The sequence below is a fragment of the Euprymna scolopes genome, chromosome 8, assembly GCF_053919585.1.
Source record: "Euprymna scolopes isolate OS-2025 chromosome 8, ASM5391958v1, whole genome shotgun sequence".
Lineage (NCBI taxonomy): Eukaryota > Metazoa > Mollusca > Cephalopoda > Sepiida > Sepiolidae > Euprymna > Euprymna scolopes.
The window spans coordinates 103066353-103077912 of NC_136489.1; the positions used below are offsets into that span (position 1 = coordinate 103066353).

At 33.5% G+C, this 11560-nt stretch overlaps 1 protein-coding gene across 1 annotated transcript in view; it reads right to left on the reverse strand.

Annotated features, from left to right (window-relative positions):
• LOC145283688 (uncharacterized) overlaps positions 1–11560 on the reverse strand; it is a 224633-nt gene that overhangs the window by 165341 nt on the left and 47732 nt on the right. The window lies entirely within an intron of this gene.

Sequence of the window (11560 nt, forward strand, 5' to 3'; positions counted from 1 at the left end):
TTAAATATGATATTTTAATTTATGCAGATTACGTATGTAATATTATAGAATCAATCGTCTACTGGTTATTATATATTGGGTTTAACGATGAATGCTATAGAAAAGTAACTTCTGATTAATGTTTAGTTTTTAAATATGCAAACGAAGAAATGAGTTGCAATCTTCTACCGATTATTATATATTGCGAGGAATAATTCACCTAGTGAACTAATTTGCAATTAAAAATAAAAATAATGAATAATAATGATAACGTCGTTCATCAAACTCTGTGTTTGTTTATAATATCACGTCAGCTGATACTTGGGTTTAACGATGAATGCTATGGAAAAGTCACTTCTGATTAATGTTTAGTTATTAAATATGCAAACGAAGAAATGAGTTGCTGGGATTTAAAATGGCACTTATTCTTCTATCGTAAATTGAACTCATTAATGAAAAAAAAAATGGTGAGATTTGAACAGGGAATTATTCTATCTGTAGTCGAATGCGCTACCACTAAGCTATATTCTCAGATTACAATAATTTTTTTTATTATTATTTAAGAAGAAATGATTTGCTGAAATTTTATTATTCCCCTCTGCCGATGTTACGTAAAATGTTCACCTGTAAAAATTCTTTTTTATCAATAAGAGAGAAAAGCTATGTTTAAGATTGGATTTTTTTTTATTTTCGAAACTTATCGGATGAAATTTTGTACAAAACACATCTAAGAACACTGCCAGACATATAAATTAGCTTTGTGTGAAATTTGCAAAAGATAGGCTGAGCCGTTTCGGAACCTATAAGGAACTCTCTCTCTCTCACACACACACACACGTTGACCTTTATATTATAGTAGATATAGTGATAGAGGTAGTATTTTTAGATATGTCCACAAATCTCTGTAAGGGCTACGTCTATCTGCTTGTAAGCCGGCCATGTTTAAGTTTGAAATATCGTTTTCATCGCGACACGCACAGATTAAATAGCACTATTTCATTTCAGATGCGTTCCATTTAAGAAGCTTAGTCTATTACGCTCGATTCGAAATAATATACGACATGAAAAGAAAATAGAACCTTAGGAAGATTTTAATTATTTTAGTAATCACACGCACTAAAACAGCAGCTAAAAATACCTAGCGAATACACCTAATTAATCATATGCAAGAGAGGTCTGTAGCACCAAATTTTACCCTTCGCTGTCCAAAATTCAAATGCTTAAACTTGTTTCTGCGCAACCGAATTCGCTTAGGCCTAAATTAATAAAAATACAAATAATTATATTTTGGACTACTCAGTGGCTTTTCTAAATTTATTCAAAGTGGCTTTTTAGGGACCACACTTTTTTTTTTACATATGAGTCACCACTTATCAAGGCCCACATACCACTCGAGAATAAGGGCTCCTTTAAAAAGGCAGATGATACTTCAATTGAACGTTGGGCCTTGAACCAACTGCAATGCCCCAAATCGCACAAACATTAGCGAACACATAGATACACTACTCATTGACTCATTATCGTCTGTCAATTTGTATAAATTGCTCATTGAAATATTTCCAACCACCCTCACTGACCTTTCCTTCTAATATAATAAAAATAATGAACATTGGCTCTTCACAACTTTTAATAAAATATGATTTGTATAATTCGGTGGAGAAGTTTTGATTACGATTTTCAGACTAGTGTAACGCACTGCCTTTGATTATCGACTCTGACTTCGGTATCTCAGCTAAAGAATCCTCCTGGTTTTACACGGATTCTAAAATATTATTGAATATTCTATAGTTTTCTTATTGTTGTAATTTTACATTTGCAACATATAAAAAATATCTTTTGTGAATGTATGCTTCTGAAATCATCATTTGATTTGTTTATCTCTCGTTTTTTTTTCACATTTAATTATAAACCTAAAACATTTTTCACTGAAAATATTTCTCTTAAATTGGCTCATTCCAAAATACTTCGTCCAAATTAGAATCAGAAACTATTAAAAAAACCGGTGACTCTCTAAATATCCAAACTTTATTATTATTATTTTTTTTTTTAGTAATATTTGATGCATTTTTATACAGTTGCGATATTTATGAAGAATAGTATCGGTAAAAAATGGAAGGATATGTTGAAAACAATATAATTAAACGCTGAAGAATCTAGACAAAATATTCGTATGGAAAACCTTGTTTCGTGTTTCGTTAGATTGATCCTATTGACCGTTGTGGTCATGCCGTACGAAATGTAGGTCAATCTGTCTGTGTCTTTTTGCAAATTCTGATTAACGAACGTACAAAGTTACATCCTTAGAAAAATCGATCCTCTCTAGATATATTTTGTGATATGAGAGAGGGAGGTAGGAAGAAAGAGAGAAAGAAAGAGAGGCGAAGAGAGAAGGACAGCGGAGAAGAGAAAAGAGAGAGAAAGAGAAAGAGAGAGAGATACATACATACAGAGATAAAACAGAGTAACAGAAAGAGAGACAGAGAAGGAGATACGGAGAAGAGAGAAAGAACTAGAGAGAGAGAGAGAGAGAGAGAGAGAGAGAGAGAGAGAGAGAGAGAGAGAGAGAGAGAGAGAGAGAGAGAGAGAGGAAAGTTTCGCATCGTGTCTCGAGTTCAAGAAATGAATCAGGTCACGGAATCTCTGATAGTTGAACTTGATAAACCACACGATAAAATTTGCCTTCCTAGATTGAAAGCTGATGAGGCTGTGAACAACTTTTCATACCCGCGAATCACACGACGAGAGCGAAAGATAGAGAGATGCACATATTTATTTCAACTCTCCGGTTAACTTTCATTAGATAAATACACAATACAATTTTTCAGCGATATTTTTATATACCTAGTTGTGGATGGGTGGGTTCTGCATACTGTTCGCTTCTTTATTTTTCGTAGGTCAAGGTGTGGCGATGTCTCCGGATGTCTTTCTCCCGGGTGGGCTAGTACATATGCGAAGAAGAGGCGGCGACATTTTACTAAAGGCTATCTCAGTTATTAATAGTGACTATTTTTTACCTATATCTTAATCAAGTGCTTATCGGTGAAAATTAGGAACTCGGCATACGGTGTGGAGTAGAAGAAACCGTTAAGCCTTGGTAGAGCAACTAGTCTCTATTTACTTGTACTATGAAAGCCAAGCGAGAATAACACTTAAGATGAAAACCGTAATCCGAATAATATAGATAATCAAAATCCTTTGTCCTAGTCAAAAGGTTGGGAGGCGCAATTGATCTGGTAGAAATGAAAAACTTTGAATTAACACCATCTACTACAATAATGAGTAGAATAGTCTAATTGTTAAAATGTTTTTTGATTTCTAATGGGTGTGCCACCAATGATTTCGACGATCCTTTTTATAACCACAAGTTATAATAACCAACCAATCAGAAGCTTCCAAAGTTACTATAAAAAGTTGTCGAATTTTGGATTCAATCTATTCGCCATCGTCTCTGTCACGAACCTGTATTTGATTCTTCGTCGCCATCTTTATTACTAGGAATTACTTAACACTCAAGATAGGAACTGCACTGATTCTTCACCGCCATCTTTGTTCAACATAATGTCGCAACACTTAACACTAGTAGTTATAAACCACTATTAATAATTTACAAAGAAAATCGCGAATAGCCAAACTTCCGCTTACATTTACAAACATGATGGTGGCCAATGCCCGTGCATACAGAAATACAGTGTGATAACTACTTATCATATACCTCTACAAAGCCACCATTCGCTCATGCATGGAGTATTGTTGCTACATCTGGGCGGTTTCATTTACCACTAATCCCCCCACCCTTTTAGACACGGTTCAAAAATCTAAAATCTAATAGGTCTCGCATTATCGATAAAGTTTCAACCTCGTTTCCGTCGCCACGATGTTGTATCTGTGCATGTTTTACTAGTACTTTAACAGAATTTGCTCTTATGAACTCCTAGTACTTGTGCCCCCTCAGTGCACATACTCCTGACTAATCTGACAAGCAGCAATATTACACTTTAACTGTTGAGGTCCGTAGATACCGAAAAGCTTTCCACTCTAATAGTTTCTTCCCTCGGGCTGCTAGACTTTGGAATTCCCGTCTTGTTTGCTATTCCCTGATTTAAGTTTAAATGTAATCCTTTACTATCTCTGCTCAAATCTCCAGAGTCCTTGTTAGATATGATCTCAAATAGTAGCCCAAATTCGAAGTTGCAGTACACTTGCTTGAATGAAAAAATGTAAAAAAAATTAAAAAAAAAAAATCCACAATACTTTCTGCAATCCAACCATATTTTAATACAAATAAACTTCAGTCTATGCCTGAGTCATTTACTAAATTTTGGTTGTGAATCGCTAACGGGTTTTGTTTTCTCGCCATTCAATGACATTCAGGGGAATTTCGGTGATCATTTCACCAGTAGGAAGTCTAATACTGATGCACGCTCATGGGATGCACGCTCACTGAATCTTAATCCGCAGAGTTTTATTTTTGGAGTAAGATAATACCAATAAAAACAACCCAGACTATTTTTGAACTGAAGAGGGTCATCATAGCCCACACCAGAGCAGTTCCAAGAGAAGGTGTATCAAAATTATTGGCAATTTTGCATGTCGTATTCAGGTTAAACAGCGATAAAAAAACAAAATATGTTGGGAGTTCATGATTGAAACTTGTTAAACAAGGCAACAATAGTCTGAATTTTATTTGCATCAAATATGTTTGATTATATATATATATATATATATATATATATATATATATATATATATATATACATACGACAAACGGCAGTTGGAGCCTCTAACCGTTGCACTATTCGGCTGCTGTTATGCGGGCAGTGAATTAACAATGTTTCGACATTGTTCAAATACCTTAGCTCAATTTGTTTACACAAAGAGCGTCACTTAATACACTAACGGTAATTTGTATATCACTTCCCAATATGCTGAACCCAAGAAAGGGAGCATTATAGTCATCCTGGCTTGAGGAACATTATAATCATCCACATACAGTACTGTTTCATAGCTCATCAGTGCGGCTAGACAAGCAACTACCTCAAGCCAGGATCGAAACCCGACGGCCCAAACGACAGTCGGAGCCTCTAACCGTTGCACTATTCGCTTACGTATATTGGAAGTTGTATCAGTTTCTTGAGATGGATGGAAAGATGCGCTCTTTCTTTGCAACGTTTTCCTTCGACATGACAACGTATGTGTATATACATTTAAAATATATCCTCTGTAATTGTTTCGCCTGCAGTCAAAAAACTGTAATTGATGAGACGGGTCGCAGACCACTAAACAGTCAAAATGACTTTCTTTTGATACAACTCTAGCTTCGGGAAGTGTCGTAGAGCTTCGTCAGCGTCTAACCACTGAGCGTCGCCGGTTGTCATAAAATAACCCACTTTTCATCACAAGTCACAACCCGGTCGAGAAATGGGTTGTTCTTGTTGCGTAAAAGAAGGGAAGATGATCCTTCATAACGGCGTTTCTTTTAGTTGTCGTTGAATTCGTGAGGCAATCATTTATCTAGTTTTTTATATCCAATCTCTTTCAAGTGGTTGAAAATCGTCGTATACGTTACGTCTGATTTAGAATCAAGTTCTCGAACAGTTGTGCGCGGATTAGCTTCGATTAAGGCTCTTAATCGATCGTTGTCAACATCCGATGGCCGACTACCACGCTGATCATCTTGAAGACTCTTGTCGCCGCCACAAAATTTCTTAAGGCGCCATTGTGCTGTGCGTTCAGTAGTGGTTTCTTAGCCGAACACTTCGTTGATATCGCGAGCTGTTTCAACAGCTTTTCGGCCTAGCTTGAACTGGAATAAGAAAATTGTGCGAATTTGCTTCTTTTTTCCATCTTGTATTCAACATTCAAAACATTGGAAAGAACACATAATTGTTTTAAAACGACTGCAATTTAAATTAGATAGAGCGAAAAATATTCTTTAAAATGATATATAAAGTAGAAGTATTATAACGAAAACTTATTTGAAAATACATCATTTGAAGTCAAAATTAAAAATTCCGCAAGAACCTTCTTGTCAACCTAATAGATGGAATGTTTTGTATTAACAAAAAGTATTTCTCCACTAACAATGACGAGTTATTGGTAAGAAATAGAAAATGTCTGCTTATTTAAAAAATGAAATTTTTATTTTTATTTTACAACTATCAGGCAACTATTAACGGACTGCTCGTTATCACTTCGCAATTTAATTCCTATTCATTGCTTGAAATCATTGAAATGAAACAAATCGATAAGAATAGAAGACAAAATTAATAGATAAAAAGACATAACTAATCGATAAGAAAAATGACTGAACACTGTCCTTTCGTCCCATTTTCCCATTACTACTGCTGCTACTACTACTATTACTACTACTTCTGCTGCTACTAATAATAAACTATTTTGTATCTATATTAAGGTATAACAAATTTCTTTTTTCTTTTTATTATTATTAGATATTATTGTGATTAAGAATCTTTATTTCTCATAAAATTTAAATTTGCATACCTGATTATACTTTTCTTTCATTTTTATTTCTATTTCTTCTTCTTCTTCTTCTTCTTCTTCTTCTTCTTCTTCTTCTTCTTCTTCTTCTTCTTCTTCTCTCATAAATTCAAATTTACATACGTGCACACGTATGTTTACTTTTATTATATAGATGAATTAAAAGGTTTTTACCAGATTTCAAATCAGCCACCCTCCCCTATGAAAAACATCATTATTAGTAGTAATAGTAGCAGTCCGCCTGACATCGCCCGGTCATAAAATACGCTTAAATATAATATTTTGATTAATGCAGATTTCGTATTTATTATTATATTATACTGGACCCAATATATAGTAATGATTTAAAAAGTAAAAAAAAATGATTCGTGCGCCACCACCGAGAATCGAAACCAAAGCGCTTAGCTTATGATTTACTTTTACCTTTGACGTTAATGCCTAAGCTATGAAAAGAGGGTTGCTGCAAGGCTAAAAATTGAAACATGAACCAATAGCTATATGTTACACATGTATATTCGTAATGCCATCGTTCGATCTCCACCTGGAAAATTCCATTTTTAAAATTTTCACACTTTTGCACCGATTTATCCCGGCAGCTAAAACCCAAATATAAAGTTTCGCATGGATTCGAATACCCTATATATTAAGTTTCATGTTTGTAGATCCAAAACTGACAGAAGTTTGGTAGACAAATTTTTTTAAAAACAAATATATGTACGAATACATATATATATATATATATATATATATATATATATATATATATATATATATATATATATATATATATATATATATATATATATATATAAAGAGGTCTGTGTTTATAATATCTGCATGGATTTAATTACACGTAATAGTTAACTGAAGATGATAATCCCATAAGAAAACCAAAAAAACTTATTAGGGAATTAATTAAAATGAATGTTTAAAAGAATATGTAAATTAGCTAGATCTTTTGCAGATGAATGAAATTCCACGACTCATATTTTTTTTTTTTTTTTTACAAAGGAATCACCACTTATCAAAGCCCGAAGGCCACTCGAGGATAAGGGTTAATGAATGTAAATTGGTAGTGTAATTGTTGTTAATGGTGCAGATTGTGTAAAATTTTGGTTATTTAATGGGGATGGTTCAACAAGAACTTGTTTACATTGGATTTGAAGGCCACCATGTTGTAATCGACTGGGAAGCAGGCCAGTGGAACAGTGTTCCATAGGTGGACAGTTCTATGAAAGAATCTTTGTTAGATTTAGATTTAGATTTAGGCTATTCATATTATATAATAAAGTTGTATTTTCTTTTTAAATAAATAGAAAAAAAATGTTTTTTTGATCTGAATATCAAAACATACAAAAAATATAGAAGTATTTATTATTATTATTATTATTGTTATTATTATTATTATTATTATTATTGTTGTTGTTGTTGTTGTTGTTGTTGTTGTAGCGGAAAGAAATGTCGGAGTTTGCAGCTGGTGAATATATTTATCAGATAATGAACATATCATGTCTTCTTTTTAGTTTATTAAAGAAAGAAATGTAACCTGCGTGCTGGGTTATCAAAAGAAGGAATCTTGTTTACAAAATGTCTTTATGATATGAAACGGACTGAAGAAGCCAGTCAGTTATTCTCCTACGCATTGAAGACAGGAGGAAACACACACACACACACACACACACACACACACACACACACACACACACACACACACACACACACACACACACTATCTCTCTTTCTCTCTCTCTCTCTCTCTCTCTCTCTCTCTCTCTGTCGAATGTAACCAGTTAATACAAATTTTAAATGCTAACACCCAAAATAATCATATTATCTATCGCGTCTCGTTGTCCGATATTCAGGTAAAATACAAAATAATTTGGTCAAATTATAATCAATTATTAATTATTAATTTTTTTTACTTTTATTCACTACAAACAATGCGTATTGCCACTGAAGCGCAAGGAGCTACTGTGATAAGGAACATATTTATAGGAGGAAACCTGGGTGAACAGTTTGGACTGGAAGATGGTTGTTCAAATTACATTTAGATTTCTGCATGTTAGTATAGTCGGGAAAAGAGGGAAACCAAGAAAATAAGCCATTTGAGTAGGATACCTTCCAGCATCTAAGCATAGCAAATAAGAGGGTAATGCAATGTTATTAACAACTGTCGTAAAATAATTCGATTGAAGTCTATGAACCTTAGCGTTATGCGTGTGCTGTACAAAGCCAATGCACAATTTCCGTACAAGATTTTGTGATGCTAGAACAAGAAGTTTTCGTCCAAATAATGGGGGAAATGTAGTGTTATTAACAATTAACTATGCCACAGTTTCGTAATTTTAAACTGAGCCAATGTGCAGGAGAGCTGAAAAAAAAAAGAGGAACACGTTTATACGTTATTAGAACCTTCTGTTAGTAAAAATGCCTGTCTTGAACAAATGACTGTAGGATGGGTTTGCCATTTGTTTGTAACATCATTTCTACGTGATTTTCTTGACCATTTTTATGGAATCTAATTATTCGGAATATTACCAATTATACAAGACAAAGATCAGTCGAAGAACATACAACAAATCCGAAGAGAAGAAGTAAAACAAAGCAAAGCAACAATAAAGGAAAATAACAAAGTAATAAGAACAACAGACTTTGGTCAATTGACTATCGATTCTAAGACTGTAGAATCTACCACACCGAGAGAAGTAAGCGATATCCAGGTAGGAACACCTTTAGCGGATTCCTTATTTCATATCGCATCTAACAAGTGTTTATTTATAAATTGTTTTCTTCTTTTTATTATTTTTAGCAATCGATAATAATTAGTTTTATTTTCATCATTATTTGACTAGCATAGTCCGCACATACCCCCGAAACTCCAAAAATTACCAAGAAAGAAGAGATGAATATGGGTGGGAATTTAAGAGCGTAATGGAAGATCTTAAACTCCCAATACATAAGGGAAACCGAGCAAGATTATAAAGGTTGTTTTCTGCCGTAAAAAAAAAAAAAAACTGTTGCAACACGGACTGAGTGACAGAGAAACTCTTCTGATTATTTTTCGATTGGGATATCAGAATCGATATCTAAACTTATTGATACACTCTAGTTGGTAACCCGAAATTTACAAGAAATAAGTGACGAATTGCGCTAGTGCATGCCAGATGAGAAATTACTACAATAGAACCAATAAGTAAATTATTAGTACATAAGACAGATGTCAAATTAGAGGAAAATATGGTTGATCCAGTAATTCTGTTTTATTTAGATAAGTCGACCAGATAATGGGATAAAATTCAAGCCTACTTTGCAAGTACATTTATAAATATCCTGAGAGATAAGGATATTATGAGTGGTATGATTGGGAGATGACCAGTTATGTTCGTGGAAACCATAGAATTTTTTATGGCCAGTGAGAATCTCTGGGATAGAATAAAAGGATGAGAAACCTATACAGGATAGTTCAGGAGATGGACAGATGGAAGAAGAAAGGAACCAAGCGAAAAGATATACGATTGATATGCATGAAAGTTTTGTTTAGAATTCAGAGAAGATGGCCGGTCACAATAGAAAAAAAAATGGTTCTTGAATCATGGCTTCTTTAAATCCACACCCAAATGATATAAACTAGTCTGCTTGACCGACAGATATGAAGGCCACACAACCACAAACTGTTTAACGAAGTAGGGTGTTTCTCCGAGATCAATATGGCATAAATACTCAAAATTTGTCCATTATGGGCATGAGAGAACGTGTTGCATGTTTTCGAAACCGGAACAGAAATGGCCTCCGGTAGATAAAACTACATCCATTAAAAAGATCAGGGAAATGCTAACGCACCGCACAGCTGGATATAAGAAGCAGGGTGGTCTAAAAAAACAAAAACAAAAAACAAAAAAAAACAACACAAAAAAAAAAACAAAAAAACAAAAAACAAAACAAAAACAAAAAAAAACTCAAAGGCTTAGACGAGTGGGCGGATGTGCCATTGTAGTTGCAGTCGGAGTATATGCACGCATAGTTGGGGGAGGTTTTTAATAAAGGATCCAGAGGTAAAAAAAAAAAAATCTAGAAGATATATTCTTGGTCCCAATTTAAAGTTAATAGAAGATACAAGTGAGTAATAGGGAGCCAAAAACTATACACAGTTTTTTCCTTTTTTTCTCTCTCTTTCAACCCCAGAGACAGTTGAAAAAGGGAAGCAATAGAGCATGTTGAATAAGAATTATTGAAGCAGAAGTTGAGGCGGAAAACATATTTACGAATTAATTAAAGTGTAGTAATTCGTTATTAGCTGTCAGAATGGAAAAAAAAAGAAAGAAAGAAAATAAAGTTTCGTTTCGGTGAAAAGTCAATGCTTAAAAATATTTTTTGAATGAATGAAATCATAGTAAATCATAATAAATCGTTTTATTACAATTAATGAGTCGATTTCTTCATTTGACTTAGGGCAATACACCGAAGAGCAGCATATTACGCAGAATTATATTTGTATATGCGTCCGTCCATCTCTACAATAGGTGCTGTCCGTCGATCGAGCATTTACATTGCTAACTATGCAGATTGGATGGACGGATCTTAAGAATACCTGTTCTTGTTTTATTCGTCTTATCATTAAAAGTTGAGATTAAATGTTAAAATAAAAGACACTGAAAGAGAATAATAGTTTCTATATGAATGCGATATAATTTGTCAAGGCCTGGAGCCCACTCGAGGATATAAGTTAATGAAATTGTCAATACGATAAAGAACAATCGAATGAGAGAATTATAAACGATGGGTGGAATGGGCAAAATTTGATTATTTAAGAGGATGGCTCAACAAGTATTTGTTAATTATGTTTCTATATATATTTTTTGATGACCATTGATAATTGGGATTATTTCGATAATTTTGATTATATTGATAATTTGGATTATTTCGATGATTTGGATAATTTGAATTATTTCGATAATTTGGATTATTTCGATAATTTGAACCATTTCGATAATTTGGATTATTTCGATAATTTGGATCATTTCGATAATTTTGATTATTTGAATAATTGTGATTATTTCGATAATTGGGATTATTCGGTCTATTG